Source organism: Rhea pennata, chromosome 4 (genome assembly GCF_028389875.1).
Source record: "Rhea pennata isolate bPtePen1 chromosome 4, bPtePen1.pri, whole genome shotgun sequence".
NCBI classification, from domain to species: Eukaryota; Metazoa; Chordata; class Aves; order Rheiformes; family Rheidae; genus Rhea; species Rhea pennata.
In genome coordinates, this window is record NC_084666.1 from 1,629,792 (window position 1) to 1,645,624 (window position 15,833).

Sequence of the window (15,833 nt, forward strand, 5' to 3'; positions counted from 1 at the left end):
TGGCTCTTGCTTGCTTCCAATACAAGCCACACACACCAAAAAAAAAAAAAAAAGAAAGAAAAGAAAGAAAAAAAAAAGAAAAAAGAAAAAAAAAGAAAAAAAGGAGCGAGATTTAAAAAAAATGTTAAAAAATCATAAAATAATTCAGCAAAGACCTGGAGAGATGGAAGAATTAAATAGCTATATATATATATATATATGTATCTATACACACGGAGCAAGACAGATCGGTTTATATCTCTATCTATGTATATAAATGTATCTCTATAAATATGTGTGTATATATATACATATATGTGTGTGTGTGTATATATATATATATATATATATATGCACGCTGGTTATTTGTTAGCCCCACACTTTTCACAAGACTTCTGTTAAAGAGGGAGGCTGGGCTGCTCGGTATAGCCCCTCTCAATGTGAGTTTGAGTAAAAAAGAAAGTCAATGTGTGTTTATATAGAGGCGGGGAAGCCGGACTGGGCTCGCCGCCAGCACGGCTGCTCCCCCGCACACCCACCCTCACTTCAGAGGGCTCCGGGGGAGGCGGGCCGAGCCGGGCGGACGCGGCGCTGGAGCGTGCGAGCCCTGGCCCGGGGCCCGCCGCGCCGCCGCACGGTCACGCCGCGCGCCTCGGCCTCCTCCTCCTCCTCCTCCTCCTTCCTCCTCCTCCTGCCGCCGCCGTCGTCTGCACCTACGGCCTGCGGAGAGACAAGCCACCGCTCAGCGTCAGCGCTCCCCGCAGCGACTGACCCCCCCCCCCCAAACACACACACGCGATTTGCCCCCTGCAGTGATTTGCACCCCCCCATAATTTACCCCCCAGCAATGATTTGCTCGACCCCCCCCCCACGATTTGCACTCCCCATGATTTGCCTTCCTGCAATGATTTTCTCCCCCACGTTGATTTGCATCCCAACATGATCCCCCCCTCAGTTTAACTCTCTGCAGTGATTTGCACCCTCTATGATTCCTCTCCCCCCCCAATTTACCTCCATGCAGTGATTTGCCCGCCTGCAATGATTTGCGCCCCCCATATAGTTCCCCCTCCCTATGATTTGCCCCCTCGCAATGATTTGCATCCCTACATCATTTTCCACCCCCATTTGCCACCCTGCAATGATTTGCACCCCCCCAACAAGCCCCCCCTCCCCATGACTTGCCTCCCTGCAAGGATTCCTCCCCACCATGGTTGCCTCCCTGCAATAATTTGCAAATTATTGTAAATTATCCCCCACCATGAATTATGCCCCTGCAATGATTTACTCCTCCCATGACTGGCCCCCACAATGATTTACTCCTCCCATGATTTGCCCCCTGCAATGATTTAGCCCCTGATTACTTACCCCCTAAAGATTCACCTACCCAATCATTTGCTCCCCTCCCAACAATGATTTACTTCCCAGTAATGATTTGCCCTTTGCAATGGTTTGCCCCCTTGCAAAATGATTTATCCCCTCTCCAATGATTCCCTCCCCTGGCAAGATCTAACTTCCAATGATTCGCCCCTTGCAGTGATTTACCGCCTGCAATACTTTGCCCTGGGCAATGATCCCCCGACCTACACAATAACTCACCCCTGACTGATTTCTCACCCACTCCCCACAATAGTTTGCCCCCTTCAGCAGCTTCCCATGACTTGCTTCTTGCAATGATTTACCCCTCACTATGATTCTGCCCCCTCCAATGATTTGCACCCCTTGCAAAAATCTGCTCCCCTCCAAACAGTCACCTGCTTGCAATGCTTTACCCCCACACAGTAGTTTCCCTCTCCAGTGATTTGCACTCCTTGCAGTGATTTACCCCCTGCCCTGATTAGGCCACTTGCAGCAATTTGCCCCTTACAACCATCTTTCTCTTCCAGTGATTTGCCTCCTTGCAGTGATTCAACCCCCTTGCAATAATTTACCTCTCAAATGATTTCCTCCCAATGATTTGGCCCTTGCAGTGATTTATTCTCTGCAGTGGTTTGACCTTGCGGTGATTTCAGGTTTGCCATATTCTTCACCCTCAACCTAGCCCTACTTTTTAGGGGGAACTTTGTGCCATCGGTGTCCTGATGTTGCCCCCACTACACTCACCCCTGCAAAAATGCTTTCCAGGACAGGGGCATCAGGGCTGGAGGGACCCGCGGTTTATCCGAGGCGAGTTTCCAACCCGGACACTGCCTTGCACAGGAGGCTGCAATATCTCCACCCCCCCACCCCCCCCCCCGCCCCAGCACACACACAGCAGCGGCGGAGGCAAAGGCAGGTATCCGGGCCGCCTGGTTACAGGCAGTTTTGCAAAGCATTTGCTTCAGATTACAGGAAAAACAAAAGTTCATTGAGTTCCCCCCTCCCCTTCGCCACCCCCTCCCCAGCCTCCCCAGCTGGTTTGAGTCTGGTGCCCGGTGGGGCTCGCCCCGCGCCGAGAGGGGGCTGAGCCTGCCCCGGCTCCGCGGCTCCTGCCCCCCACTCCCGGGGCAGGGAACCCCTGGAGCATCCCACTGCGGGTGCAAGGACACCCCCCCCCCCTGCCCCGCGCACACGTATCCTTGCACAGGCGGTGACCCCTCCCCCGGCTCTTCAGGGCAGGGAGTGTGTGTGACCCCCCCCAACACACACACACGCATCCTGCTGCATGGAGGCAGTCTCCGCGCCGTGCATCCCTGTGCACCCCGGGCAGGGACCCCCCTCCCGCCCCGGCGCATCCCGGGGTAGTCAGTGCAGAAAGCTCTCTCCCACACCGGTGCATCCCGGTGCAGGGATCGCCCCCCACCCCCCCGACCGGCGCAACGGGTACAGGGATCTTCTCCCTCCCAGGTGCAGCAAGCCTTCCCCACCCTGCATACCGGTGCAGAGAGCCCCCCCCCCCCCCCATCACGGCTGCATAGTCCCCCCCCCCCCGCCACTGCGTGGAACTCCCCCCCTCCCCCCCCCCCCCGCCGCTTGCCGCTGCACAGAGCCTGCTCCTCACATTGCAGCCCTGTGCAACCGCTACAGACAGCTCCCCACCTCACCGGGGCATCTTGGGGCAGCTGGTACAGGACACCTCCCCCCCTTTTCCAGTGCATCTCGATGCAGGAGTCTCCCCCTCCACAGTGCATCCCGGTTCAAGGACTTCCATCCCCCCCTTCTCGGTGCATCCCAGTCCATCCTGCTTCAGGAACAGCCTCCCCCCCCCCCTTCCTCGGTGCAGCCTGGTGCATCCTGATCCAGGGAGCCCTCACCGCCCGCTGCATCCCGGTACGAGACCCACGCGCACACCCGTTCCCCGCGGTATCCCGGCACAAGAGTTCCCCATTCCCCGGTGCATCCCGGTGCGGGACCCCCATCCCCATCCCCATCCCCATCCCCATCCCCCGGCGCATGCCGGTGCGGGACCCCCGTCCCCGGCGCATGCCGGTGCGGGACCCCGCGGCCGCGCCGCCGCCGCCGCCCGCTCACTCTTTGCCCTGCCGCGCCACCCGGTGGCGGCCGGCGGTAGCGCGGGCGGCGCCGCGCAGGTGGCCGCGGCCCCCGCAGGGCGCGGGGATGCGCCAGGCCGGTGCCCAGGGCCTTCGTGGTCCTCCAGCTCCTCCCACCCCCACCACGCTGAGAAGGAAAAGCGGAAGCGGGGGGGGGGAATATTTTTTTTCCCACGCTTGGATATTTTTCCCCTCGCTGGTTCCCCCCCCCCACCACCACCAAATCTCAGTGAATTCAGCCCAAACTGGGAGGTCTTGGACCCCCCTCCAGAGTCGCTGCCTGGCTGCATAGCCCAGGACAAGCGGCTCTGCACCCCGGCGTCCCGGGAGAAGGCCCCCCCCCCCACACACACACACGCGTTACAATTAACCCTCACGTGCAAACGAACTGGACTGAGGAGCCGCTGCAGGCCGCACGGTCCATCCCCCCTGCTGCAAGCTGCTTGCATGTGGCTTTTAGCAGTGCAGCTAACTTCGTGTTTGCTTTTCTTCCCAGCACATTAAACTCGCTGTTGTAGGGGGAGAAGTTACCTTCCTTCGCTCTCTCCCATCCTAAAAAACACATTTCCCACCTCTCACCTACTACTTTGCTTATTGACCAAATTAAATCCTGTCTCATCATCTGTTCCTTACCCCAAAGGCTAGGTGCTATTTAGGAAGTAATTTTTTAATTGGCTTATCGTGCCTTTTCCCTTCCTCTCACCCTAACCCTTTCCTTCACCCGCCCTCGCAGCACCACTTGCAAGAAATCAGGGGGTTTCCAGCTACCCTGGGGTGGGAACAGAGGTTGCAAGTCCTTAAAAGACACCTAAGGAAAAAAAAAAAATCTCCTGCCAACAGCTTCGTTGCAGGCTGCACCTGCGGCTGGGAACCCCGCGGGCGATGGGAAGGGCGCGCGGACACCGCCGGGCACGCTGCTCCCCCGCCGCCGGGAAGGCCCGGCAGGGCAAACGCCCATTTCTGCCCATCTCTCCTCATCCTCCTTTTCCCGAGGAGCAGAAAAAAAAAAAAGAAAAAAAGAAAAAAAAAAACCCTAACCCATCCTTGAGATGCTCTCAGCTGCCCCGAAGGAAAGGCACATGCGAGCCGGTGGCCAGAAATGGCTCCGACTGCTTTACGAGTGGGTGCGAATGGCCTTTCGAGCAGATGGGAAAGGGGCAGAAATAAGCCACCACCGCATAATTTCATGAGAATCCAGTTCTCTTCCCCTTCTGTGGAAATTTAAGGGTAAGGGGGAAATGCAAAAAAAAAAAAGAAAGAAAAAAAAAGAAAAGAAAAAGAAAAAGAAAAAGAAAAAAAGAAACTTTGGGGTTTTGGGGCTTTTTTGTTTTGTAAACTTCCCCTCTCTGGGGACAAAACCGTGCGAGTCTGGAGGGGAAAATGACTTTTCCAAGGTCAGTAGCAGAGCTGGAAACGGGTCACCAGGGTGCAGCCAGCAGCCCCCGGCTCTAGCCCCGAGACTCCAGGCTTTGCCACAACTTTCACCATAACCGGGATAATTTGACTGTCCTCCACAGGCGATGCCAAACCACCTTCCCTCGTCCCCGACCGCGGTGCAAAGCCGCCACCGGGTGTACGTGGAGCGCAAGGAGCAGCCGGGACAGGCCCAGAAAGTCGGACCCCCACCAGCCCTGTTCTAAGCCAAATTTCTGAAGGAAGCTGGAGCAACCTGCCCAAGGAAAAGCTCCTTCCCGGCTCCCCCTGGGAGGGAGCAGTTATATCATTATAATTATATTATAATTATATATCTTTTTTTCCAAGGGAGCAGTTGCTTCTGATAGTGCGTTTTAGTTTTGCCTCTATTTAGTGCTTTCCCACGTCCAGTGACTTTTTAACACACCGGTTGCTGCTGTTCATGTTTGAGCCGGCGCAGGCAAAGCCCAGGGAAGAAGGGAGCTTCCTCCAAGCGTTCATGATCTCTCCTTCGGCAACGCTCGTAATTTATTTTTTAGCTTTCACGTGTTGGATCACCAGGTCAAGATCAGTTTGATAATTTCTTTTTTTTATGATGCCACCTCCCTGTGAATTTGCCCCTCATTCCCCCCCCTTTTTTGGGGGGGTGCTCCATTTCGCTTCGCTTTCTCCAGTGGCGCCTTTAAAGCCCTGCAAGGAGATTTAGACGTTGTCATCGCTGGTTTTTCCCCAGCCCCGGTACGAAGCAGCACGACAACATAATCCCTTTGGCGGAAGCAGTCCAGGGAAAATTGGGGAATGAAGGAAGAGGGGGAAAAACACCCAGTATTTTTGGCAAGCGATGGGATGCGATTCCCCAGCCCTGAGAGCGGTGCTGAAGCACCCGACGCTGCCAGCTGGCGATGCCAAATATTGCAGAGGGGAAAGAGATAGAGGAAAAAAATAAAAAAGGCGAATACACGTATATTTTTGCAACTTACCAAACCCGGGAGTCCCAAGTTGGGCCAGCCAAGGCCGCCCCGAATCCGCGCGTCCGTCCCCGCGCTGGGGCGACCCGCGGTGCTTTATAGCGCCCGGGCGGCGGTGGTCCCCGCCCCCGGGCCATGCCAGAAAATGAGCATTCAGAGGCATTTCGGAGCGGGGGAAAAGGCTCCTCGGCCGCCCGCCGGCCCCCTCCCCGAAAATGGCCACTTTCCCCCCCCCTTTTCTTTTTTCCTTTTAATGTTCAAATAGGCTCTCAAATATCTTCTCCCCCAGTCGCACCCCTTGCCGTTTCCCCTGGCAGGAGCAGGGTTGGCTCTTTTTTTTTGTTATTTTTTTCCTTTTCCTTCTTCTTTTTTTTGTTTTGTTTTGCTTTCTGAAAAGCTTCCGAAACCCGAATGTTTCTGCAAAGAGTTTATCAAATTACATTTGGGGACAAAGAGCTAAAGTGCATTTTCTTGAAGGCTTCACAATTGGGGAGCCATCAAGGAAATGAAAAGAATGACAGAAAACCAAAGGCTTTTGTCGGAGATAGGAGCGCCGTCGAGAAAAGCTGGGCTTGGGGGCCTTTCGGACGCGCCGGCTTCGGTTTTGTTTTGGTGGCCAGCGGGTTTTGTTTCATTTCAACTTGCGGTTTTGGGGGGGTTTGTTTTTTCTTCTTTTTTTCCCCAGGTGTTGCAGCTGGGGCTTTGGGGGAAAGCAAGGAAAAGGCATTCAGTTTGGGGGACTTAATGCTCATTTTGTTTTTGTTTTTTTTTAACAAGATGCCAGGGTTTGAAAGAGAACGAAGCGCCGTTAGAAATGCGAAGCCCCCAAGATAATGACTCTGATCTCTCTAAGATTGTATGGGAACAGGTGACATTTTTTTTCTCGCTCCCCTTCCTTTCTTGTTTCCATCCGCCCTTTTTCCATGATGATGCCAAAGACAGAAAGCAAACGAGATCATTACGTTATTGGCCGTTTCGTGCCAATGCGTGCTCTCCAGGAAAGGAAACGCGCCCCTGCTCGAATTCCCGGCTTTATTATAGGCAGCAGCTAACGAGACACGAAACCAGCCCACAGCTCGGTTTGTCACATCTTCGAGAGCGAGCAGCGCAGTGGCCAGGCCTGCTGCCGGGATCCTTGGATGCTCTGGGCAGCTCCAGGATACTCTGGGATGCTCCAGGCAGCTCCAGGATGCTCTGGGATGCTCCAGGATGTTCTAGGCAGCTCCAGGATGCTCCAGGCAGCTCTGGGATGCTTCAGATGGCTCCAGGATACTCCAGGTAGCTCCAGGGTGCTCCGGGATGCTCCAGGAACATGGAGCTGCACCTCAGCCATCGCCTCCAAAGCTGTTTCCCGTGGTCATGTCCCGGCATCATCTGGGCAGTCACGTTCGCCTCCTTTCTGCCAGTGGCATGCAGCCTAGAGCATCAGAACCAGAAACCCTGGTTTAAATAATAATAATAATAATAATAATAATAATAAGTGAGCACCGCCACGGTGCCTGGGGCTCCCCATGCCCCTTCCCTGCAGCCGATGCCCAGCGTGGCGCCCTTGAAACCTGCTCCCGGACAGTGGGTGGCTGTTTGTTTGGGGTCCTCCCCCAATATAGAAACTTTTGGGCCTCTTTTCCATTCTTTTTTTTCTATTTCTTTTTTTTCTTTTTCTTTTTCTTTTTCTTTTTCTTTTTCTTTTTCTTTTTTTCTTTTTCTCAATTAGGAACATTTTGTACTGAGGTCCCCCCACCCCCCGAGAGGTGTTCAAAAATAGGAGCATTTCAAGCTGCTGGCCAATCTGGAAAAGCAGGGAAATGACCATCTTCCCCGCCTTTCCCTGAGAGGTGGCAAGGTTTTCTGTACGACACTAATAAGCTCAGGTGACCAGAGCCTTTCCTTAACATTTCTGGCTTTGAAATTTCTACTGAGAATCCATTTCTGTGTCTCCTCTTTTTTCCATTTTTTTTGTTTTCCTTCCTTCCTTTCTCTTTCTTTCTTTTATTTTCCTTCTTTTCACCCTTTCTTTCTGCCTTTCTTTGTCTTTCTTTTTCTTCCTTTCTTCCATCTTTCCTTTCTCTCTCTCTCCCTTTCTTTCATTCATTTTTTGTCTTTCTTTCTTTTTCTTCCTTCTTTCGTTCTTTCTTTCTGTCTTTTTTTCCTTCCTCCCTTCCCTCCTTCCTTCCTTCTTGCCTGCTTTATCTTTCTTTCTTTTTCTCTCTCCCTCTCTCGCTTCCTTCCTCTCTTCATCTCTCATTTTATCTTCCCTCCCAATATCTCCGTAAAACATCCCCCCCCCCCCCCCAAAAAAAAAAAATCTGCTTTAGATGCTTTTCTGCAAAACACACCGGCCACCCCTAGGCAGTATCTATTCTCCTCTCCCTAACAAACTTCCTCTTTCTTCTGCCACCAGTAAAATCCTTCTCCCCAGTCTCAACCCTCTCCAAACCATCTGGCTTCTCCGCGGCCTCGCTGTTCTGCGGCGGCAGATAATTACTCGAATGGGTGGGCTGCGAAGGGTGTTTTTTTTTTGTTTTTGGTTTGTTTTTTTTTTTTTTTTTTTTTTTTTTTTTTTTTTTTTTTGCATCATTGCAAGAATACAGCCGCTATTCTTCTGCATGCCATGCCGCCTTTTGGAGAATTAAAAAGGCATAACGAGAAACATCTTACCCTGCTTGGAAGGAAAATAAACTACGCTGAAGGCTCTCCGTTCATCTCGAAAGAAAATGGTAACCCGAGACAGGGACCGGGCGCTGGGGAAGGGGCTCGGGGGTACGTGGGTGTGTGTATTTTACAGAGATGATACTTTGAAGATGCTGCTGAAAAGGGATTTATATCCCAGGCCTTTTAATACAAAACACTGCTGGAAAGGCAACGACAATGACACGCTGCTGCGGCAGAGCTTGGGGAATTTAGAGTTTGCTCAGAAGTTTCTTACCCAGGCCAGGTTTTCCCGGGTGCCCGGGCAGGTGGTTGTGCCGGCCGGGCTTTCCGCCGTTATGCTGGGCTTTCACCTTTCATCCCTCCAAATCCTGGGAAAAAAAAAAAAAAAAAAAGTATTCTTGTTTGTCTTATGACCAAAAAGAAACCCCAAAGCCCCACTCAAACCCGACGAACAAATCCACGTCTCACTAGCCCGGGTGATGCCTGCCCCGAGCATCTCCGCAGCTCCGAAACACCCGCCCGGGGGTTGCTCCGGTCCTTCATTGCGCTTACGGAGTTGCAGGACGGTATTCCCATTCCCCTCGCAGAATCAAATCACCTTTAAAGGAAAAATTCCTTGAAAACCCAAATGAATCCATGCTCCCAGCTGGAAAGCAGGCAAAGACATTCATATCCGGCTTGGGCTGCGTGCAGTTTTTCTGAGGGGTCACAGCTAATCTTCCTGCATACTATAGCACAGATTTATCCTGCAAAAAAATGACTAGCAGCTTCCACAATAACCAGATTTAAGTCCCCACAGTAAGGAGGATGCTACTGGAGCAACAAGCCAGCCCGGAAAACCCAGCAGCTGCCGAGGAAGTTGCTAATGTTTCTGGTGCAAGACGGTATCTGCCTCTCAGCCGCAGCAGCGCCCGTCGCCACTCAAGCCGGGCGCGCGGACCATCGCGGTCGTGAGCCCAAAGCCCTGCGCACAAGAGGCCTCGGCACCGCCCAGCAGCTCCGGACCCATTTGCATTCATTCAAAGTCCCGGTCCAGAGCGATTGCCACGAAAACCGGCCTCCCTTCCGCTCCCCGTCCCCCCGCCCGCGGCTCCGGCCCCTTTCCCTGCCCGCCTGAAAGGTCTCTCTCTCTCTCTCTCTCCCTGTCGAAGCTCGAGGGACAGCGTCAGGCCCGAGACCTATCGAGTGACAGATAAAATAATTAGCTCAGAAAGAGGATGCATCCCCAGGGCCAGGCGCTGAGGCCTCTGTAGAGGTGGCTCAGCTTCGGACAGCATACTGGCTGGGGAGGTTTGACTCCAGGGCTGGCACGGAAATGCAGGTTTGGACCTGTAAAGGGAGGGATGACGAAGAGTTGGTGCTAGATAAGTTCTGTCTCTCGGGGCAAAGGAGCCCTCCTTTTCAGAGCGAGTTCACCGTGCAAAGGGCAGAGTCACATCTACCTCCCACCTCCCCCAAGGGTCTCCAAAGGGGCATCTCTGGGCACCTTTGCGGCATGCCAAGGAGGAGTTTTGCTCGTCCTCCAAAGAAACAACTCATTAACATCCCAGGGAGTCTTCACCAGCTCCCACCATCCCACCCACTCCACACCCAAGGCCAGAAGGGGAACTTTGGTTTGAAATCTATGTCCCAAAACCTCCTGCCTTTGGAGCCTAGTTAGGCATGGTACTCATAAATCCTCCCTTAACCGGGAAGAGGATTGCAGGAATATCAGGCTGTCCTGCATCAGCTCTGTTCATACCCAAAGTGGCTCTCTCCATGCAGCTAGAGCCCAAGGACCTTGGCCCAGTGTCAAGCACAGACCATGTTCATCAGCGCAACCCCTTCAGATGCTAAAATTTGGAGAGAGGCACAAAAACATCAGGCAGCAAAATGTCTGCAAGGGCCGTTTCAGCCACAGTCACCCCAAAGGATCCCAAGCCAAAGAGTAGAGCCTGGTCGAGCTTGGTGCTCAACCAGCAAATAACACTCTGGTCTCACAGCTGCACCTCCAGCTCACATTGTGGGCATGCAAGCAGCAGGAAGGACCCACAGACCCCTGTGATGAGGGGCCAGGAGACCCACCAGTGGTCCTCACCTGCCCCAGAGCATCCACCATAAGTGTTATCTCGGTGCACTGCAAAGCAACAACTGCAAAATGTGGAGACTGCACAACGCCCCTGAGCAAAGCAGGACTGTGAGTTACAGGGAAGGAGCCCGGCACTCCACACTGCTGTAAAATCTCCAGGGCGCTGGGACATCCTTCCCCGTTCGCATTGTCTACCTCTCACGGCTAGACGGGTCTCATTAAGCATTGCAATTGATCTCCTGTCATTGAAGGAAACAAGAAAGGAGGAACAAACCAAAAGGGGTCCTCCTTCCTCCAGCCCAAGGGAACAAATCTGGCTTTAATTTCTTCTCCTTTTGTCATTCCAGTCAGAGATTTCACTTGAATGACACTGCTTTCCTCGTTCCTCTTCTGCTCTTCATGAACCAGGAAAGTGCCTCCTCTGCTTTTTTGTGGTTCCTTCCTTTGCTCTCTAACCCATTCTTGTAATTTATAGGAGTTTTCTCGCCCCATATCTCTCTCACTGCAAGTCAAGGACCTGCAAAATGTCCTTGTCCCTAACCCAGATGTCAAAAGACCTGCTTTGTGCCCTGTCTTGATTTTTTGACTCACGCTGTCTACTCCTTCTCCACACGAAAGGTGCATGGAGACCACATCTTTGCAGCTTTGTAGCCCCTCTTCGGGAAGCAACTTCAAATTGGTTTTGATTTACATTAATGGAAAAAATTGCTCCAGCACCCAACATCATTCATAATCAAGCAAGTAGGATGAGGCAGATGAACTGATCCACCTGGCTTGTCTTCTCCAGTGGAATAAATCCTGCACAACAGCACCTCATAGGTCATGGGGCAGGTGGCAAAAATCACTTCCCTCCCCTGACCTGCTGTGGGCAGAGCCTTGCTGGTGCAAATTGGGGTGGTACACATGAAGGGCTGGAGAAGGACCATGCACTGCTCTGAGGGGAGGATGATAATAATGTCAGGAAAAAGAGCAGGATTTATGGGACAAGGTGGGAAGGAGCATGGAGCATAATGGCTTTTTATGCAGAAAATGATACTTTTTTTTTCCCATTTGGCATATGCACCAAAAAGCTATTAAAAGGAACTGGTTAAATATCTCATTAATGAAGATGAATGGTAGCTCTGATTTGTTTCTAAACAGTTCAGAACAGTTTAATTCTGACCCCCCCAAAGTGTGTGTGGAGGGGGATCTCACTGCCTGAAAATGCTGTTTTTTTTTTTTTTTAAGCAGCTTAAACTGATTTCGGTGCTGGAGCTGCTGCTCCACACCCTGGGAGGGAGAGATCAGACTGGGACATGAGAAAACCATTTTATGGAGCACAGCACGCAATGGGGGTCTCAGGGGCTGCTCTACAAATAATCTCTGCTCTTCATCACACTACGAGATGTTTATAGCCAGGAGTTAACAAGTTCTCTGCTGTTGGAAAGTGCACAAGAGAAATGGGAATAAACAGCTTCATGGAACAAGACAGATCATCCCCCTCAAATCACAGCTGGAGACCGCAAGCTTGGAAGGAAACAGGTTGTCCCACGTCCGTGTGCCCCACGAGCAGCTCATGGTTGGGCGTCCCAACCCCGTCATGGGGAACAGGTTGGACGGACTGCTGGACTGAGCTCATTCACATGGTAAAACGCCCCGGCCGCCACGGGAACCCACAGCTCGAAAGGCAAAGTACCCCAGTGCCTGCAAAGCATGGAGCCGGGAGGGAGTGGAGGGGAGGAGTGTGTTTTCAGATTGGTTTTTGATACACAGCCTAAAATAAGGCACAGAGGAGCTTCTTTTAAGAATGATTGCATTAAAATAGCCCTCTCCATTACACAGACACTAATAGAGGCTCAGTGCATTATTTCTATCAAAGTGCAATTTGCATTTACAAAGGGCTCCCGGGAAGTGATGGATGGGGAAGGAATGGAGAAAGGCTTGTAAAGCTGAGCGTGCTCATCTTGGAGTAACTTTCAGGCACAAGGCGGTTTTTCTTACACCTTCTCCTCCAAAGAAACTCGTGACGTCTGCTTAAATGAACATTCAGACTCTCGCCTTTCACCCCTCAGCCCATCAATAAAAGCCGGAGGAGCGGAGGAGAGGGGGATATTCATTTATCTTCATTAGAACTCTGGCCAGCTCCTCTGATCACCATGTCAAAGTAGCCAAGAACAGAAAAAGCTACTGTTCGGCTCCCTGGCTTCCATACGCGCGCGCACACACACCCCGCGACTGTGTCCGCAGACATCGAGGGGACAGAGGACCAGCTTTTCACATGGTAGCACCTGCCCCGAGCTGAGGGAGAAGGGGGAATTCAGCCAGCGGGGATATTCACCGCTGTTCTGCTCCTTCCCAGCCCCACAGCTTCCGAGCCGGGAAGCAGAGGGGGCACCAAGGGAGGAGTGAAGTAAAAAGCAAATGAATTTCATGAGGCATCCATCAGCAGAGGGAGATTAAAGAGGAGGGGAAGCTCATTAGTTCTCATACAGGCAGAAGGTGAACCGCTGTTAAAAGGGCGATAGCCGGCTTGACAGCTCAGGCCCCCAGCACTCGCGTCCAGGTCACCTACCTGCTTTCATTGGCCATTTAGAGGCCCACTCCCACTCTGGACCAGGACAACACCAGAAGAGGTCCCAGGATGGAACCTCTCTGCCCCATTTGGACTTTCCTCTTATAGACATGCTGAAAGCCCCATCCTTCAAAGCCCTCCTCAAATCTTGCTTTTGCCAGGATGCCTAGGACTTGAAGGAAGCCTGCTGAGACCACCTCCTGTTGCGTGCTGGGATGTCACCCAATTGTTAGTCAAAACTCTCCCCTCTAACCTGTATCTGCCAGTTCTTCCTCCCCTTCTGTAGCTCATTTCTGAGAGAGGACCATTCCCCTCAATCCACTGGCCCAGTACTTATGTGAGGTCTCCTCCCATGAAGTACGCTCCTGGCAACAGCAGCAATACAACTACCCATATTCAAAGCGTTACAGAGTGAGTAGAGACTCAGAAGGTATCGGCTTAATATCAATTCCAAAAGCCACCAGCAGCTCTTCAAGCACTCTCACTGATAACCCAGAGAGACATTCAATTCCTCTTTGAACTTTGATAAATTTTTGAGCCTTGGAGGCTTCCAGTGGCAACAAGCTCCGCTGTCCAATTTTGTGGGAAGAATAAACGATCATTGCTTGGATTTTTTTCTGCCTTTTTATTCCTTGGATCCTTCTTCTTATGCATTCCAAACACCCCTTCTCTAAACTCTTATTCTTTTGTACAGTTTTTATCAAGTCCCACGCTTGTTTTTCTCTTCTCAGTCCTGGTTCCTCTCCAAATGAGGCTGCACAGACCTCTTGTTACCCTTCTCTGAACTTCCTGTAGCTCCTTCCTAAGAGAAAGGTCACTGACAGTGCCCACAGGTTCTCAAGCAACCACATCACTGACTTCTTATCGCAGCATCACTGTGTTTTTGTTTCTTTCACCACCCTCCTCATGTGGATGTCAACTTGGTACTTTTTGCAGCAGTCAGTTAAACCATGCATCTAGAAAGTCAGCTGGTGCAAGTCAGCATCTGAATCGACAATATCTTGCAAGTGAAGGATCAAGCTTTTAAGAGATATTGTAGGTCAATTTTAACCTAACTTCCTGCATTGGTCTAGTAAAAGATGAAGCTTATAAAATACTTACCACAACTTTGTGCTCCCTGGTGCTCATTGCATCTCTGATTCTCATGACGTCCCTGCAGACAGAGCTCCATAGCCAAAACCATATCTCTAAAAAGATTTCTCTTCTTCTTCCTCCTCTTCAGGTGTTTCCCCTCTTGTAATTTTTTCCCCACAGTCTATGACTGATTTTCTTGAAACCAAAAAGACATCACTTGAAATAGGAGAGAGCCTACAGAACATATTTCAAGAGCTGGAGGGATCATTTTACAGTGGAAGAGTAAAACCCTGCATCCTGCAGCACCTATTCATTGGAAGTTCAGCTGGTGTTGTGACCTGGCAAAAGAGCCCAGTGATCAATAAACTGGTCTGAGACCCAGCAGAGGACGGGCCGCAGCTCCCTTATCCCTGCTTACCACTAAAGGATGTCCATCTTCCTTCCCCTCATGTCTTTATTTAGAGAGTTAAGTGTTTCAGGAAAGGATGACACTCACTTTATGGCTTTACAGCACATAGTGCAATGGAACTTCATCCTTTGCTGCCTGTAACGGAAGAGGAACATTGAACCAATGGAAGAGATCTCAAGGAAAACCGCTAGGCTCTATCCCTTTAAATCATTTCTGGGGGTGCTTTTCTCAGATTTTTTTCTTCCTCACTTTTGTTCAGGGAGTCCAAACCTTGCACTATACATCCAGCCTGAGCAGAGAAGTGACACAAATCACGTAGCAAGGGGCAATTCCTTCCATTTAGGCCTTAGGTATACCTGGGTGCCACTGAGGTGGACCAGCCCTTGCTCAGGTCAGCAGGAGAGGCACTATGGTCCCTTCTACCCCATCATCTCCACTCATGCTTCATCCTTACTCACCACCAACAAAAATGTCTCGGCAAGAAGAGAACAGGAATAAAGGTTGTGACTGCTGGCAATAAATATGATGGATTCAACAGCAGTATTACTCTCATAGCGTTTTACAGGTTTCCCCACATCAGTTTCTCTGCTCCACAGGCAATTATTATCTCTATTTTCTCTGTTTTATGGGATTAACGACCATATCATCTCTGCCCTTCCTAACCTACTGTTCTGCTTGACAACTACCTTTTTTTGCCTAATTGTTTAGCTAACATCATTAAGTCATACTCAGGCCATCCTCAGCCAAGACTTTGCTTGAAGTTTGCACACTCTCCGTTCTGAACCCACGAAAAGGTATCCACGCCTGAAAAGGTCTCCAACTCTACTCCCCCTAAACCTCCTTCTACCTAAAGCTCCATCTTGAGTCTTCAAAAATGACGTAAAGAAGAAAAACTCTCCTCTCCTGCAGCGCCTCTGCCTTTGTATTTGCAGCTGGCCTGAGTGTCTCTCTGCTTCACAAAGCCCTGCAGGAGAGATGGGAATATATAACACTTTTTTTTTTTCTTTTCACAAAAATAAGGAGTTTTGTGTGTGTGCATGCTAAGAGGAAGAAGGGACAGCACAGAGAGATACAAGAACGTATAGCTCCTTCCACATTAGCTACCATACATCAGATGTGAAGGCTTAAATTAATCCAGCTTGCTGCCTTCCCTCCCGTCTCAGCTCAGAGTGGTTCAACTTTGTGAAGCCAAAGTAGCTTCCCACTCCCAGCTCCTAGCAGTCCATTATTTTATTCCTTTTCTTTTCATGTT